This window comes from Dasypus novemcinctus, chromosome 11 (genome assembly GCF_030445035.2).
Source record: "Dasypus novemcinctus isolate mDasNov1 chromosome 11, mDasNov1.1.hap2, whole genome shotgun sequence".
Classification (NCBI taxonomy): domain Eukaryota; kingdom Metazoa; phylum Chordata; class Mammalia; order Cingulata; family Dasypodidae; genus Dasypus; species Dasypus novemcinctus.
In genome coordinates, this window is record NC_080683.1 from 91,552,544 (window position 1) to 91,572,358 (window position 19,815).

Sequence of the window (19,815 nt, forward strand, 5' to 3'; positions counted from 1 at the left end):
GTGTCAGTTTACTTTGTAACACCACTGTAAATTCCTTGCTCAAAGGCAGAATGTCTAGCACAGTTCCCTTCTTTAAAGCAGCTTTGCCTACGGGGCTTAATTTGAGAGGCACCATCTAGTCCTATAGCCAGCAGAATAGTTCTTTCTACCACATCTCCAGAGAAACTCATTTCTTTGGGTTAAGTCATGACCTTTATGAAACTCACAATAAGGGTCATGATAGTAACTCACATTTCCTGTAGGCTTCGTGTTAGCCAGACTCTTTACTGAGCGTTTTGAGTGTATTAACTCATTTAATCCTCTAAACAGTTCTGATAGATTCTATTATATATTCTTTGTAGAAAAGAAATGAAAAACTAATAAAATTTGTCCAGGCGGCAGACTTGGCCCAGTGGTTAGGGTGTCCGCCTACCACATGGGAGGTCCACGGTTCAAACCCCGGGCCTTCTTGACCCGTGTGCAGCCGGCCCATGAGCAGTGCTGATGCACGCAAGGAGTGCTGTGCCACGCAGGGGTGTCCCCTGTGTAGGGGAGCCCCACGCACAAGGAGTGCGCCCTGTAAGGAGAGCCGCCCAGCGCGAAAGAAAGTGCAGCCTGCCCAGGAATGGTGCGGCACACACGGAGAGCTGACACAACAAGATGATGCAACAAAAAGAAACACAGATTCCCCAGTGCCGCTGACAACAACAGAAGCAGACAAAGAAGAGACAGCAAATAGACACAGAGAACAGAAAAACGGGGTGGGGGGAAGGGGGAAGGGGAGAGAAATAAATAAGTAAATAAATAAATCTTTAAAAAAAATTTGTCCAAAGGCACACAGCTAGTCAGTGGTAGGGCAGGGTTTCAGCCCAGGAAATCTGGTTCTAACTTCTGGATTCATATGCATCACTTCATGCCAGCTTTCTTGAATAAAGTGAGGTTAGTTGGCATAGGAAGGGAAGCCAAGCTAATCAGTGCTCACCATTTAAGAGAGGCCTTTAGGGAAGAGGCAAATAAGAGATAAGAAACATGGAGTTCTGTTCAGAAATACTTGGACATTGGCATGCAACTTGAGAGCAATGGAGGAGAGAGATGGCCAAACACCTTGCAGTCTATTCCTTGGTAGCCATGAAAAAGAGAATGTAATCTGACATCAGGCTGGGAAATGTCATAGTAAAATTTACTGTGCATAACGACCACCTGATGTGCATGCTAAAATACACATTTCTGGGCAGTACTTCCAGAAATTTCTACCCACTCTGAGTGTCTGGATGAGGCCCAGGACTGTTTTTCACAAGTGATGCAGAGGATGTAATTAGCTTTCTGAACACACTTTAGGGAGAACCTCATACTTAGTATAAAATAATCACGCACTTTTTATATTTTCAAACTTCTTCACAAACTTTACATGTTATATGTCTTTGAATGGTAAGTAGACCTAAGGGGTTAGTTATATTTTTTACCTATTTTGTGATAAGTAAACAGTTTTTCTCCCTTAGTTACATACCTATTAGAGCCTGGTCTTTAAAATACCAGCTTAAAAGATTGGCTCAGCCAAATTCTACATATAATAACCTAAAATATCTTTCTCAGCATATTTACCTCAAGGCACAAAGCTAATGATAACAAAATAGCATAATTTTTTATATGAATGATTTTCGGATATATTTAAGTATACACATTTCATTAAAGGCTTTCTCTTATTCTGGAAAAAATGTATTGTTTAAGAGAGAAGGGTTAGGCTTTACTGAGGCCCTCTGAGGCCTATTCTGTGCAGTGCAGTAGGCACATGCCAGGATTGTGACTCCAGAGCAGGAAAGGGGGTAGAGTGGTTTAGAGATGAAGAGAAAATAAGTTATTCCTTGGTTTCCAGTCATGCGTGCCTGTTTGGAAGGGGAGTTAGGGATTGGTGTGGTGATCAGAAATGGTCTTGTATGTTCTGTAACAAGCAGGTAAAATAAAATGGCAATTGGAAGAGAAAACAGAATGATGGGAAGGGTACTGTGGGCTCTCAATAAGTGTGTACAGCAGGTTAACCCAACCAGAGTATGCAGAAGCCTCATTGGAGGATAGGTGCCTTACTGACATGGTTTTTAGATGCCTAATGAGAAAAATAAGTACATAAAGATGGAACATTCAGAAGTTTTCTCAAATAGTCATTTTGAGATGCACCAATGTCAGATAATGTAACTTTCCCTGGGGAACTGAGTGGATTACTGCTAGAGAGAAGGAATTAGGATGTTGTTTTAAAAAGTAAACTGAATTATTCTTATTTTTATGCCTCCAAAGTTATACATTTTTATAGATATTCTTCCATATACCTCAAAGAAAATTAAATAAAAATTAAAAACTAATCACAGGAAGTGGATGTAGCTCAAGCAATTGAACAACCACCTACCAAATGGGGAGGTCCCTGGTTTGGTTCCAGGTACCTCCTACAGAAGGCAGAGAACTGGCCAACAGGCAGGCATGGCAAGCTGATGCAACAAGAGACACAAGAAGAAAACACACAATGAGAGACCTAACAAATCAGGGAGTGGATGTTCCCAGTGCCTCCTAAAGAGGATGAGCAAGACAGCAAGCTGGCATGACGGGGAAGCATGGCAAGCTGACACAACAAGATGACACAACAAGAGATACAAGAAGAAAAACAATGAGAGACACAACGAAGCAGGGAATGGAGGTGGCTCACACGATTAGGTACCTTCCTCTCATATTGGAGGTCCTAGGTTCAGTTCCTGGTGCCTCCTAAAGAAACAAGGAAGATGAACAGACACAGGAAGTGCAAAACAATGGGGTGGTGAGAAATAAATAAATAAAATAAAATCTTAAAAAAAACTAATCAGCACTAAAGCTCTACTATAAGCTAATATAATTTTTGAAACTAGTGTTAGAGGAAGACATTTCCTTTGCTATGATAAATCACCATTGATGCTATTTTAATTGAAGACTTTTCAAGCTGGGGTATGCTCCTAGCAGTTTATGAGAATATTTTTCCTTTAAATGAGGTTCTTCAAATTTGAGAAACTCTATATTCAAGGACAGTGAATAAAGGAACTGAATCCTTTGACACTGAGAACAGAGGCAGGACATGTAGTACAGGAGTGTGGAGAGTAAGATTGAGTGAAACCTTGTTTACTATTCATATTTGTGGTGGCTTGAAACTCTATGTGTCCCAGAAAAAGATGTTCTTAGAGTTAATCCAATTCTGTAGGTATGGAGCCATTGTAAGTAGGATCTTGTGATGAAGTTACTTTAATTAAAGTGTGACTCACCTCATTAAGGATTGGTCTTAATCCTTTTACTGTAGTCTTTTATAAGAGAATGGCATTCAGACAAAGAAAGAGAAAGCCATGGAAACAAGAAGCTGAAAGCAACAAAACCTGGAAGAGAAGGGAGAGACCAACAGATGCAACCACGTAGCAGAGGACGGAGGGAGCACTGGTAACCAGTTACCAGGATAAAAGCATCATCTTAATGACACCTTGATTTGGACATTTTTCTTAGCCTCATAACTGTGAGCTTTTAAAAAATCAACGCATTTTATGATTTTTGCTTTCAGCAACGTAGCAAACTAAAGCAATATTCAAGTGGTAGCTCTAGTGAAATGACAACGCCTAGCTTACAAATGGGATGTGTTCTACAATTTCTCTTGGAAAGTAAGTTACCTGACAGAGAACATTTTCTCTGAGAAAAAATGTTGTAAGTGCCTGGTAGTGTCCTGGTTCAACTATTGAAACTATTTAACTAATATGTGACCAAACAAGATTCATGGTGAAAGTCACTGGCTTCAAACATTTTGGAGGTAGAGATCCATTGGAAAATATGATGAAAGCTACAGACCATTGCTTCAGAAACATGTGCACACACCTACACACATTCAGAGGCACACATATGTACACACATACAGGTGAAAAAACATCTGGTACAACAAATGTAGATATAACTGTGACAAAATGAAGTAGAAATTATTTTTCAAGCAGCACCACAGATGTTGCTAACAGGGTCTGCCCACTACAAGCCACAGAATTTTAATTGAGTTTTTAAATACATCTACTACAGTTACACAGTTATTCACTTTTGTCTATACCAGGAAAGATTATGTTAGTTTTGGAAATCATCCTCCTCCTCTTCATTATTAAAATGTAGCATAATTATGGTGGCTAAACTTTAGTGAGATCGTACTCTGTTCAGTACTGTTGATGTGTTGATGTCTTCTACACATCATTAATTTAATCTTCCATTTTAATTTTGTTATTAAAATGATCTCCATTCTACAGGTAAGGAAGTGGAATCTTAGAGAAAATATCTTTTCCAAGGTAACCCTGCCAGTAAGTGATAACATTGGGATCAGAACTCAGCTGCTTGATTCCTGAGAATTTTTATAAACATAAGAGAACTATCTAATTGAGATTTATACAATTTTCAAATAAACTACTTACAAAGTATTCAACATACATAAATGTTATTTTGGTCTTTGTGTTTGCTGGTTTCAAACCACAAATTCTACATAGGGTGATTATGGTATTATTCCAAGTCCTCCTTATCTTCATGGAATTAATGAAACTCAATCAGGTGAAGCTATTGAAACATTTATTTTTGAGTCCCAGGTAATTTAGACTTCTTAATAGTCCTAAAATTTATATGTTCTTAGGTCCATTTTGCAAAGATCAAAGAGGTTTAATAAATGCTGGTGGGAAATTTTAAGTTGAGATTCTAACTCCATGAATATAGTTCCAAAATGTAGGCTCTATTTCTACACTACAAGTAAGTATTTCTACAGCTCAAACTTTTCCAGACTTTCTTCTTTTGCCTTAGATTATCTTATGTCATTTAACTGACTCACACATCCATATCCATCTGGTCACTTTTTTTGAATCAGGTTTGATACTGAATGGATTATATTTTAAATATTTTAGGTAATTATTCAGAATTCTTTTTTAAAAAATCAAATTTTTTTAAAAGATAATTGTATATCCATATATAGTTGTAAGAAGTAATGAAGCTCCTTTTACCTAGTTTACCCCAATGGTAATGTCTTGCAAAACTAATACAATATAAGCAACAGCAACAGAGACTAATAACTATAAGTTAAGATCCATATTCTTTAGATTGAACTGGCCATTTTCCAACCACTTTTCAAAGATGATTTAGTCATGCCTATGTCCTAGTTTGCCAAGACTGCTATGACAAACAGCACACACTGGTTGGTTTAATTAAACAACAGGAATCTATTGACTTACAGTTTTGGAGGCTAATAGTTTAATATCGAGGTGTCAGCAAAGCCATGCTTTCTCTCAGAGTCTGTAGCATTCTGGTGCTGGCTTTCTGGCAGTCCTCTGTCACATAGTGATTTGTCTCTTACTGTGTCCTCCTCTGGTTGCTGTTTCTGTTTCCAATTTCTTCTGCTTATAAGGACTTTAGCCATATTGGATTAAGTCCCACCGTTATTCAATTTGGCCACATCTTAACTAATAACATTTTCAAGTCTTAGGTGGGGCACACAATTTTTGTGAGACTTTCTCTTGTCCTCTGTCCACTGGGGATTGGCCTATGATTTATCTTAAAAATTCTTCTGTCTAATTGCCACTAATTCAAAGTTTAAGATTTCTTTACCAAAGTCAATTTTTTTCCCCCACAGGATTTACCCTCCTATAAGTAGGCAGAGAGTTACATTTTCTTGGCATAGTTTTTATGATATCCTAGGACTTTTTAAATAACGATGACCATATTTGTCCTTCCATAGTACTTGAAATATTTACAGTTAACTTCTCTCTTTTAGAGGTTTCCTGAGCATTGTTCCTTTTTAAATTGGATTTCATATGAAGAATGTTCTCCCAGGAAAGAAGTACATCTTTACTTCTCTTCTTATTCCTTTCCCCGTTTTCTAGTGAAGTGATCCCCAAACACTTTTCCATGGGGGAAAAAAAAAGAACATTCATGATGTTAAGATTTTTCTTTCAATAATTTATTTTGAATTATATATGTAAAGTGGTTTAAATAGTTGTTTAAAATGATATGCCACAGCTAAGATTTCCAGGAAGTCACAAATGTGATCACATTATGCATTGCCATTAATGAATAGGCATCATTTATCAACTTATAAGTTGTACAATGCCTTTTGGATTAATCTGCCATAAATTACTTATGCATTGTATATTTTTCCCATACATTCATCATATAGTTGTGATATTATTTGGACCTTATTGATAACTTCTTGGTGCAACTAGTCTCTGATTTTTATTTTATATTATTGTGTCCATTGTCATGAATCATTATGATTTTTCATCAATACTTAAAAATTTTTCTCTTGACTAAATAAATATGGAACATATTAATCTATGGGACTGATTTCCAAGGGCTCAGCGTAGAATCTAGGCCTTCCTCTCACCTGCGTTATCTCTCTGATAGCACTCTCTTTAACATGCTCTTTCCTGAATAGAATAAACCTTTTCAGTTCTCTTTACATTTGCTGAAGATATTTTCTCTATCTGAGCTCTCCCTCTCTTTTCCACTTGATGAAATCCTTAAAAACTCAGCCCAGATATTAATTGCTCTTAAAAACCTTCCCTGATTTCTGCTCCTACTTCCCGGCCCCACCCCCACCCCCTTGCAGCCAGGATAATTGTTCTCTTCTTATACTTTCATATACCTCTATTACAGACCTAGTACATTGTTAATGTATTATTTGTTAAAATATCTGTCTCTTCTAGGAGGCTAGAAATTCCTTACAGGCCACCTTTGTATTGGCACTAGTGTTCAGCATAAGATCTGAATTACTAAAACTGTCCAATAAATTTACAGAATGACTAAATTGTGATATATATATATTATGTGAACTTCTTTCCTCCCTCTTCCTTCTCTTCCTTCCTTCTATGGCAATGAAACTCATCTATGTATTTTTATATATCATATATTTACCATTTATCTACTTGATGCAAGTTGCTATGGAGAAAATAAGAATTAATAAGAAAGACATGGTAAGTAATTTCTAGCATAGTATTAACCATTTTGGGCCATTGTAATTTAGAACCTGGTAAGACTATATACATATATCTGTTGTTTTATTTTGCTATGTCCTGGTTACATTGATTTATAAGATGCTGGTGATACAATTATTTTAGATTATTTTCATTCTGGATTTGAAAATAATTAAAATGACAGTGTTGTATTATTTCTTAATTGACCATGAACATGGAAACATCAGTGGTTTATTATGAAAAACTATAAATGAAAATATGTATATTGACCAAATTTAGCCATTCTTAAAATTTTTTTGAAAAAAAATTTTGTTGCTTTATTTTTTGCTCTTCTCCTAATCACCACTTTTTGAGACTATTCTTTTTTCTAAATAAGGTTTCACTTTATTGTTACCACAACTGGTATGACTTAAAAATTAGTGATTATATATCATAACATTTTCCATTTTTAACACTTTAAATGTATAGGTCAGTGGCATTAAATTACATTAAAGATGTTGAGCTACCATTATCACTATCCATTACCATAACTTTTTCATCACCTCAGACAGAAACTTTGTACCCATTAAGAAATAACCCCCCCTTCTCTCTCCTCCCAGGCCCTAGTTCTAATCTTCTTTCTGTCTCCATGATTTTGCCAATTTATATATTTAATGGAAGTGGAATCATAATATTTGTGCTTTTCTACCTGGCTTATCTCATTTAGCATAAAGTTTTCAGGGTTCATTCATGTTGTAGCATGTACCAGAACCACATTCCTTTTTATGGCTGAATAATATTCCATTGTATATATACCACATTTTGTTTATCCATTCATCTGTTGATAGACACCTGAGTTATGTATTAGTTACCAAAGGGGTGTGCATGCAAAATACCAGAAATCTGCTGCATTTTATAAAGGTATTTATTTGGTAGAAGCTACAGTTACCAGGCCATAAAGCATAAGTTACTTCTCACACCGAAGTCTGTTGCTACGTGTTGGAGCAAGATGGCTGCTGGCTTCTGCAAGGGTTCAGGTGTCCTTTTCCCCTTAAGGCTTTGTGATCCCAGCTTTTTCCAGTATCAGCTGTAAGTTGGGATGTCTTGTCTCTCTCCTGGGGCTTGGTTTTCTCTGGGCTCACCTGCTCTGCTCTCTCTACAAGGCCATCTGTGAACCATCGGGCAAATGGCTCTTCTCTCCAGAGATTCTGCAGCGTCTAATGGTGTCTTCTCTCTTTCCTCACTTATCTGCTTCTCTGTGTATTTACTTCCTGGGGCTCCAGCATTAAAACTCTACAACTGTCTCCTCTGCCATGTCATTTTCTTTGATGGGCAGGGACTCAATGTCCTACTGATTTGGCCCAATCAAAACCTCAATCATAATTTGATCAAGTAAGAGTGAAATCTTTGAATCCAATGCAATCTAATATACTCAGAGGAATAGATCAGTTCACAAACATAATCCAATATCTGTTTTTGGAATTCATAAACAACATCAAACTGCTATAGGTTGTATTCCACTTTTTTGGCTATTGTGAATAATGCTGCTATGAACATTGCTGTAGAAGAATATTTGAGTCTAAGCTTTCAATTTTGGGGGGTATATACTTAAAAATGGGATTACTGGATCATATGGCAGTTCTGTGTTTAACTGTTTGAGGAATCACTGCTGGGGAAGTCACAGACATGCTCAGTGGCCATCTCCCAGCCCTTACCTACTCATTGACTCCCTTTCTATTGTGTGCTGATGTTTCAGTCTGTTTCTCTTCTATAAACTGGGGGGAGATATTAGGGCTAATGCAAAGGCCCAACCATACCTTAAACACAGAGACCAGGAGCAAGTAGCCACGGTTCTTACCAGGGTAGAAATCGCATTGCCAAGGCCCCTCCCTCTTGGGTACAGATTTGTCTCCCCCTCTGATGCAAAGTAGGGCATGCAGACCTGCCATACACCAATTCTGACCCAAAAGTTGGTCTTCATGGAGACCAGTCACAACTGGATGTCTTCCTCTGCTCTTTTGGGCCCTGGAAGCTGTATAAGTAATAAAGCGGTCACTGAAAATTTTTGTTGTGCCTTAGCCAGTGTTCCAATGACGTACCGTGTAGCAACTTGCTCCACAATCACCAAAGTATTTTCCACAATGACTGCACCATTTTACATTCCCACTGCAATGCATGAGAATTTTTATTTCTCCACATCCCTGCCAACACCTGTTATTCCAACTACTCCTTTAAAAAATATATTTGCCATCCTAGAGGATATAAAGTGGAATCTTATTGTGGGTTTGATTTCTATTTATTTAATGACAAATGATATTGAGCAACTTTTCATGTACTTATTGATTGTACATCTTCTTTGGAGAAGTCATTTGCCTATTTTTAAACTGGGTTATTCTATTGTTGAGTTGCAGGAGTTCTTTATATATTTTGGATATTAAACCCTTATCAAATATATACTTTGCAAATATTTTCTCTTATTCTGTAGATTGTCTTTTCACTTTAATAATGTCCTTTGATGCACAAAAGGTATTAGTTTTGATGAAGTACAATTTACCTATTTTTTCTTTTGTTGCTCATGTTTTTGGTGTCATCTCTAAGAATTCATTGTTTCATACAAGATCCTGAAGATATTCCCCTATTTCATTTTTAGAGTTTTGTGGTGTTAGTTCTTGTATTTAGGTTTTTGATCCATTTTATTTAATTTTTATGTATGGTATGAGATTGGAGGTCAATTTCATTCTTTTGCCTGTGATATCCAATTTTCCCAGCACCATTTTTTGAAGAAACTATTCTTTCCCTATTGCTTATACTTGGCACCCTTGTCAAAAATCAATTTGCCATAGATATAAGGGACTCTAAATTCTATTCTATTGGTTTATATGTCAATGCTTACATCAGTACCACACTGTTTTGATTAACATAGCTACTATCGTTGTAGTAAGTTTAAAAATAAGTAAGTGTGAATTTTCCAACTTTGTACTTCTTTTCCAAGATGGTTTCGGTGATTAGGGGCCACTTGCAATTCCATAAGAATTTGAAGACTGGATTTAAATAGTAAAAAGAATATTTAAATTTTGAGTATTGCATCTAATCTGTAGATTGCTTTGGCTTGTACTGACATCTTAACTATATTAAGTTTTCCAATCTGTAGATGCAGTTAAGACAGAAATTTTGTCTCTAATTTCTTTTAGCACTGTTTTATGGCTTTCTATGTCTAAGCCTTTCACATACTTCATTAAACTTATTCCTATATATTTTATTCCTTTAGATATTATTACAAATGAAACTGTTTTTTTTTTTTTAGGGTTCTAAAGTATATTATGTTAAATAACTTTTCATTTGTCTCATTAAATCTTTTATCCAATTTAGGCAAAGATTACAGCAAGGTATGACATCTGTCATATGAGTGATTCATAAAATGGAAGTGGTTATACTTCTGAATCTTGTTTACATTACTTTCTGTGCATATTATATAATACATAGATGTCCTGGTTTTGCTTCTTAAGAGGTTACCAATTGATAGTTCCAAGTTTACAAGAGAAACACATATGGAAAACTTGTTTGTGTAACTAGCCCTGTCATTAAAAGAAACAGGATATACTCATGCTAAACAGGTTATAAAGAAATAGCATATCATGTGCAATTAAAATAGAGAAAAAATTAAGCCAAGTTCTGTATAAGTATTTTAAAATTCCAGAGTAAACAAAATCTAAGAGAGGATTTTCCTGTATTTCCAAATAAGGTAATGTTGAACATACTTTATAATGAACTTCTACATTTGACCTTTTTGTAAATACAGTTGCAAAAACTGAGTTGCAGACCCTCCTTTAAAAATTTTCCCCTCTTAACACACACCTCTTTCTGGGATGGGTTAAGATCATTTGGCACAGTAAGGCAGCTTCGCTCTGGAAGATACCTGAAAGGGAAGGCATGATCTCCCCACCACCTCCCTCACTTATTTTTCCTTTAGCTTGAGGTTTTAATGTCAAAATATAAAGTCCTGTAAAGTCTTAAAAATAATCCTTTTACAAAATAAGGCAGTTTTAAGTTGTAAAAATATTTAGTTCTTTGTCAAAGGTTAAGTTTTTTCTGTCCTCATTTGCTGTAAGCAGCTGTCAGCATCTTCTTTAGAGACCAGTTTTTTCTTCATAATGACACCTGCATGCTGCTCTTTGGCTGTCCAGATATGGTCTACAGCCTAAATGCAGAATACTGCTAAATAAGAACTCCACTGTTGTTTCTCATGCTTGAACACGCTGAGCTAGTCCTAGTGTTTTCTGCACCTTTCCACAGATCTTGGAGAGGTAATACCGGAACTCCTCATCACAGTCATTCTTGCTTTTGCCACAGGTCTCATAGCACCTGTCATGTTGTTTGCAGCACTTTGTCAGGGAAGGGATGCAGGTATCTTTGTCTTATTCCTTATCTTAAGAGGAAAACTTTCTTTTACTGCTGAATATAATGTTAACTGTGGGTTTTTCATATGTGCCCTATATCATATTGAGGGAGTTTTCCTCTATTCTAAGTTTTTAAAAATGTTTTAATCAATGAAAGTCACTGGATTTTGTCAAACGCCTTTTCTGCATCAATTGAAATGATTATGTGTTGTTTTTACTTCATTTTATTAATGTGGTTTGTTACATTTATTGATTTTCTTTTATTGAACCATCCTTGCATTCCCATTTTAAGGAGTTTAATCTTTGAAAGACATTCATATAAAAAGTAAATCTTGAATTCTTTTTATTCAATGATCTTGAAGATTTATATTTGAGGATTTTTTAACCTGGATTATTTTATTTATCTCAGCAATACCATTATCCAAAGTAAGTTCTGTACAAAGCTTTCAAAATGTTATATAAGTAAAAATTGGGGAAGGCATCTTGATTAAACAGATTTAGAAATGATGAATATCTTTTAGACCCATCTCCCTTGAAAATTTATGTGCAAGTTAGTATATTACAAAGTTCTAAGGTAATTAACAATGAAGAAATTAACTTCAATTTCTTTCACTCATTTTCTTCCAAATTCCTTTGACATCTAACACAACATCTAGAAAATCTCTTTTAAGTAGTATTTTGAAGTGCATGATAATGTTTATTGGTACATGGGTTAACATTGGTTGGTACTGTCTGATAAAATGTGATGCACTAATCCATTTCATTACCACTGTAAATACTCTGACCAATGTAGAAAGGAGCAAGGGGAGGTATCTGCTTTAGGCTGAATACCTGAAAACCCTGTCATAAGGACCAAGGCAAATGTAGAGAATGGGCACTATGTCAAGTTTCAATATGGACCACCTGGAATCAGAAATGTATATCACAGAAATCACCATCTATTCAGAATCGGTCACCCTGAATCAGAGGTGAGTAGAACTGAAAAATCGCATTAAACAAACTTCTTTCCCAGATTTAGACTTAACTTTCAAGGATAAAGCAAACTTGGAATATGATCTATCAATATCTGGAGCAGGAATTAGAGCCCCAGGAGGAATTTTTATCTCACTTTCTGAACACTGTGGTCTATGCTTTTGCTAAATTCTTAACCATTTTACCTTTCCTCAAATAATGAGGATCTTTATCTGTTTACTTTTTTTTAGTTTGGGCCTTCTCCATTTCTCTCCTAGTTTTTAAAAATGTCAGAGAGAAATAGGTTGCAGATTACATTTCACAACATGATTGTTGTATAATTATGATGTACTCCTTTTGAAAATTTCTTGGGTTAAAGGGTTTTTAAATACAAATAGCTATTAATATATTATTAGTTAAAATAATCAATATTTCATAAAATGTTTTCTCTTTCAATTGTGTACAGCTGAAAAGTAGTGGCCATTGTAGATAAATTGTGCCTCTTTTTTCAATTGGGACTTTTTTGTACCTCTCTGATTGCACATTTTAAGCACTCCTAAGATAGCTGTAGCATTGAAGTAAATAACTTATTAAATTGAAGAATAATCATATGCATAGGCAATATAAATGAATAATAATTTTTCTATAGAGTTTTGATAGAGCCACTTAAATTTCTTTTCTTTAATTATAATGGATATTTATTTTTATTTATTTATTTTTTTAAAGATTTTATTTATTTATTTATTTCTCTCCCCTTCCATCCCCCAGCCCCAGGTGTCTGTTCTCTGCATCTATTTGCTATGTGTTCTTCTTTGCCCACTTCTGTTGTCAGCAGCATGGGAATCTGTGTTTCTTTTTGTTGTGTCATTTTGTTGTGTCAGCTCTCCACGTGTGAACTTTCTTTCGCACTGGGCGGCTCTCCTTATGGGGCACACTCCTTGTGCCTGGGGCTCCCCCACGCGGGGACACCCCTGCGTGGCACAGCACTCCTTGTGCGCATCAGCACTGCACGTGGACCAGCTCCACATGGGTCAAGGAGGCCGGGGCTTTGAACCATGGACCTCCCATGTAGTACGGACGCCCTAACCACTGGGCCAAGTCCACTTCCCATAACTTATTTTTAAAAGGACTATGTACCTGTTTGTTTTCCCTTGACATGTATATATGAGACTACAGAGAAGGCCAGGGTAAAGATACCATTTATTATCTATTTTGTAAGGTAATGTATGGATTTATTAAATAATAGTTATCGTTTTGCAGTTCCTTCCCATACTCAAGGTGATCCATACTGCTACCAGTGGAGAAATCTCTGTGAGAATATCAAAATTGTCTTTTACTGATGACAATGAACCCAAAAGAGAAACTATTTCCGTAGTGGAGAGATTCTCTAATGTTGTTTTATTAGTAGAATGCTGGAAGAATAGAAAATTATGGTATTTGTCTTAGCTTGCCTGGAGTCAGTCCTTTCCCAAATCAATCTCTTATTCAAACTCAAAATATACTTCATTTAACTCACTCCTCTTGTCTCAATTTCTTGCTTAAGGCAAGGCCAATGAGGTTTTGAAGTGCTCTGGTTTAACTCATTTTTAATCTCCTTTTTAAAAACATCATTTGCAGTTGGAAATCTGGTTCAGTTTAAACTAGAGAGTTATATAGTATGCTGAAAACCAAGATTTAGAAATGCATAGTAAAGATATGATGCAGGCAGTAATCAAAGTAATAAAACAGCATTATGAGGAGTGGTTGACATGCAAGCTTGGAAGCTATTTGTCAAACACTCAATACACAAAGTTATTTTAAAATCAAACATGCTTTAAAAATAACAAAGAGCTAAAGATCACATTATGAAATGTCTGTAAATTGTAGTTTTTTTAAATAAGCCTCACTGACCAGAAGTTTATAAGAAAAAAAGGGGATCCAAAATATTAGCTAAATCTATGAACACAGACCATTATTTTTATTTTATAATACGATTTCTCTTCACTCTTCACTTTATTTTGTGTTGAAGCTGAATTTTTTTAAATTTTGGTATCACATATTTTAGTTTTTCTAAGAATTTTCTAAAAGATATTTGGAGAGAATATATTTCCCAGAATATCCAGTTCCAAAAAGCATAAAGACCTTGAAATAAGTGATCTACATGTTCCTCCTAAGCATTTATAAGCTATTCATTCCCTAATGCAACATCAGAAAAGGAGTAGCTCTATGACAAATGAGAGCAAAGCCAATATATTTCTGTCACTTCATGATGTCTATCTTAATCAGAATTGTCTTAATCTTAAAGAAAGGCTGAAGCTGTAGGGACTTTTTGGAAGTTATCACAAATTGGTGTATTATGGTTGGAGGTGACCCATTTACTTATCTCCATCTCATGGTCCCATGGAGTTTTTAAACTATAGGACACTCCACTTCCTGAAATCCATTGCTATTGTTTGCAGTGAACATTGGGCCTACCCTTTGGGCTTGTCACCGGGTGGAGACTCAAGTAGACTAATGCTCCAAGACCATTTGTTCCTAATGAAAGCAATTTGTTATGAGCTGAGGGGAAAACAGCCTTTGTCCTTCTGCCAAAACATCCTTGCTCTGTGTTTCTTGAGGTTGTTCAGATTAATGGAGATGCTACAAGATGCTTTAAGACAAAAAGCATTAGTGGAAAGATGCATAGCATTTTTCTAAAACAATGCCAAATACTAGTGAACATACATGCCATGTTTTCAGCCATCTATTAAGAAAACTGCTTAAAACTAAGTTCATTTTTCTTAATTGTGTTTCTCCATGGTATTCATCTGGCCTCATTATACATTCATTTGATAAAATGTGTTTTGAGGAATATTATTTTTTAGGGTGATGTTAAGAATGTACAGATGGAAATAACATTCATATGCCCACACAATTTATAATATATGGTCAGTCTATTTTAATAAGATTGTGACCAGAACACATCATTCCATTTTATATTTAAAAAGTCCTTCAGGTAAGACGATTAAAGAAAAAAAAAATCCTTTAAACGTCCTTGGAGAGTAGCCAGTCAAATAAGTGAAGAGTAAAATATGAAGAAAGGTAATGAACCATCCCAGAGAGGAAAACCATGGCCAAGCTATATGAGATACTGTTATAGTGAAGACTTTCAGGCTTCTAATTACCAGATAAACTGAGAAACATACTGATTAGAAAAAAAAAACTAGTGCCTGGATATCTTTTTCAGTTAGGATTCTATATATTTTAGTGATTTCAGCCTGACAGCTCAATCCAGAAAGATTGAGTTTTATCTTTCTCTTGCGTCCTTCTTATGGGCTGTACCTGTTAGATATTTATTTCAACCACTTTGTCTTCATTTCCTGAAATTCTATAACTGACAATACTTCCCTTTTCAACAATTCTGAGGGAGAGAGCAAAACCTTTTTTATCTAATTTGGAATTTGAAAAAAAAATTCAATTTTTTTCCAGTCTGGTTCTGAGTGACAGTGATCCTATAAGAAATAACAAATATTTCTCATGGAGGAGACTCAGTGAACCACACTTGCACCCTGGAAGACTCATGCTAAGCAGTGGTACTTATCTTACTGCTTTTTTCATCCCATTCAGAAAATTTTAACTTTTCTTTGAAAATTTTTAAGACATTAGTGGCTTGGTAATTTGTGGGAAGTTCTGTCTTACAATATTTACATTATGTTATTCAGAGAATTTTATATATGAATATTTTGATTTCCTAGCTCTTTTTATATTAGGCTATAATCTTTCGTATAGGCTTATTGCTGATAGCTGAACTGATATATCAAAAAACTCAACGTTTAATACTTACATAGAACTATTACTCCATATATTAAGTATACCTACTATGTTTTGTTTGCATTTTAAAACCATTTCAGTAATTATTAATTTGACACTTACTGTAAATGGTTATAATACTGGTTAAAAGTCTTGGTTTGGCTGGAACAGAGATGGATGGCTTTTGTGTGGCTGCTATGGGATTTCAGGCTTGCTGACACAGTATGTATTTCAATCCTATACTAGAAGAAGCAGGGGGGAAAGTAAGGAGGGAATTCATCATTTTCAGTCATGTGCCTCTTTAATTATAGGCCTCTTTGTTGAGGTTATTCACTTGGGTATCAATTAAGATCAACTCTATGCAACACTGGCCGGCTGGACACATGTCTGCTAAGAAGAGCATTGAGATGACCATCTCACAATTGTCATAAACAGAAATGACATGCAGTTGCCCTAAAATGCTATCAATCAGAAATTGGCTGGTACTGTAGTAGGTGAGGTTTGGTGTCATAAAAAGAATAAATTATGGGAAGACATTTGCTTATCACTTTATGCATCTACATGGAGATGACAAAATTTTGCCACAAACATTTTATTAAGAATAACTGAAAACTGAAATGTAGTTTTGTAGGGCTTCCTAGTGTTCATCTAAAAAAATAATAATATACTCCAGCTATCAAAATCATTGCAGAGATAATTGCACAATGTTCTTCCTTAGCTGCAATGTTTATACTATCAGGTACAATAATGTTGCTAAGATTTCCTCAACAGGCCTAAAATACAAATGAATTAATGGATTCATGCTGCAACTAGGTATTAACATGCATTTGTATTAGTGTTAAATTATAAGATAAAGTATAAATAATGGATAATCATGTTTCAGATGAAAAGGCTGAATATCAGAATTTAGACAGCATTTTTTGTTCAAATTTGGGATGATATATTATTGGTAGTTTTGTTCTTGACTAAGAACATATATTAGAAAACTTTCAATAAAGGACATAACTTTAAAGGTTTAACTCAAAATAACTGCTAGTAAAAGAGCTTGAGAGTCATATAAACAAAGACATTTTGGTTTCATTTACCTGATCCTGATAGACAATGAAAAATATAAAATTCCAACAACATCAAATTGCTTGGTATAGATAGAGTTGTTCTCTAAATTATACATATTGATATGTTGAATTAATTAGTTGCCTTGCTGCCATTCAAATGTATTTTTAAAGACAAACAAAATATGGAGGGGCTACTAATCCAATAAATCAAATTTTAATTTATAATTGCCTCTATCTTCCCTGTCTTTCCCATCTTCCTCTCTTCTGTCCTACTTTCATTTTTTTTTATTGTTCTGTCTCATCATACAATGGATTTTACCTGATTGTAATAATTTCCTATAAGCAAAAAAACTGAACTAACCCCGACATTTTAAGAATATAAATAAGGTTTTGTTTACACTGGCCATTATAAATCTCACTTTTTAAAATTACTTCTTATATTTTATATGAATCCGGGCAAAATTTGAGGTACCAGGGTTTAAATGGGGCGCAGGTGAACGTGAGGTTGATCAAAAATACACTGTAGTTTGGAGGACCACAGATTTGCTCTTTGTTGGTAAACTTGCCCTATGGTTTTAGCATATGTCTAAAGTTGTGGACAGCGGTTGCCTGGCCATGGATACGCAGCCCAGTGGCTCCACTTCATGGTATTTGGTTTTGTGTGGGTTGTCCAATTCAGATAAAATTCACCGAGGTATATTTGTTTTGCCTTTCCTGTATACTTGCACGCACAGGAAAGATTTTTCTTAGCATGTATGAAACAACACAGGTTCCAGGTTTTAAAGTAATGATTGCCTTATTCACTGGATGTTTCTTTGGCTATATGTGAAAATCAGGAATTGGGACAAGAAGAATATGAGATTGAGGCTTTTCATGAATTTTTGGGTAGATAATGAACTTTTTTTTCTAAAAAGCTAATGTAAAAGGGAATGCTAATGGTAAATTAAATAACCTGAAAATATATCAAGCCATAAGAATATGCTTACTTCCTGGTGCTAAAGAAATGTTTATACCATCTAGGTTTGAGTTGAGTTTTATTTTCCACAGATTTCTGCTATGCATATTCATATTTTATGTTTATATTCTTACTGGATTTCTAACTAACTGATGAGTCATACATTTTTATGGTAAAATTTTACTATAGTTGGAAAAGGACATGGCAGCATATTATGCAAAATCTACTCTAGTCTCTTACTTAATAATCAGGTTTATTCTCTTCTTGTAAATGATCCTTATTCCCAATTGCAATTTCACCAGAAATAGAACCTAATCATTTCAAATTCCCTTAAGAGTAGAAAAGCTGAAGAAATATGGAAAGGTTTTAGATACAACTCTATTATTTCTAATAATAAGCATAATTTTACTGACTTGTTAAACAAGATCATTATTGGATTTGAACTGCAGAAAATTTCATAACAGTTGGCATATTATCAGATAAAACAAATTTTGAATTTGTAAGTTACTTTTCAGTCGAAAAGTTAAATTCAAAGTAACATTGTTAATTACAAAATAACTTGCAAACTATTACCTATTTTATTGCTATTTGTAATACTTTGTTTTAATAAAGAATTTTAGAAATAGATACTTTATTCTAACATAGGCCTTTATTGAAAAGAGTTATCTTGGTTATGTGGAAAAACTTTTAACTACCATGATGAGCAAAAAATAGAATAGAATAAGTAAATCTTTTTTTTTAAAGATATACAGCATATTGTGTTTTCAGTAGGTTTTGTATGTACATGATTTATTTTTTATGAAAGATATGGCTACATATCTGAATCAAAAATAAATCAATATTCTTTTATTAAAGTTCAGAAATATTGTTAACTAAAATGTAGCAAATATAAAGGATTTTTGGCCTATGTTTTCTGATTCCACAATTATAATGCTATTGGCCAGACTTACTAGATTATTGAGCTGTGGCAGTTGTGATTAATGGAAGAGACAGTAGAAGTTTCTTTGAAGGTATATTCTAAAAATTTAGGAGACCATTCTCTCTCTCTCTGTCTTCAACTGTCTGTGTCTAAATGTCCTTTCTTTATTAAGACACCAACGATACTGGATTACAACCAACCCTACTCCAGTTTGCCTTTTCTTAACGAAAAACATCTTCAAAGATCTTATTTCCAAATTGGAGCACACTCCCAGGACCATGGGCTAGGACTTGAACATATCTTTTTGGGAAGCAATTCAATCCATAACACTCAGCTTAGATGATTTTCTTGGTATCATAGTTGTGATGTTAATATGAAAAATCCAGAAAATATTGACTTTGGATTAGTCATAGTCAGCATTATACCTACTTTGAAATTATCCAATCCTTTTGAGTTTTTTTCTTTTTTTGTAATATCACATTAAATACACCCAAATCTGTTAAAATTCTGATTTTCAACCTCTTTTTCTGAAGTATGATTTATCAACTGAGGCATTATTGATGTTTGGGATTGATTATTCTTTATTGTGAGAGCCATCCTCTGCATTGTACAATGTTTAATAGCATTCATGGTCGCTACCCACTAGATGCCAGCAGTAAACCCTTTCCCTTCCCCAATGCGACAAACAAAAATGTCTCTAGATATAGTTGAATGTCTCCTGGAAAAAAAAAAGTCAAAATCAATAAGATAATAAGATCACAATAGTTTTACTATTTCTGGCACTGACTCTAACTTTACATATTTTAGGTTTCCAATAAAATTTATCTACAAA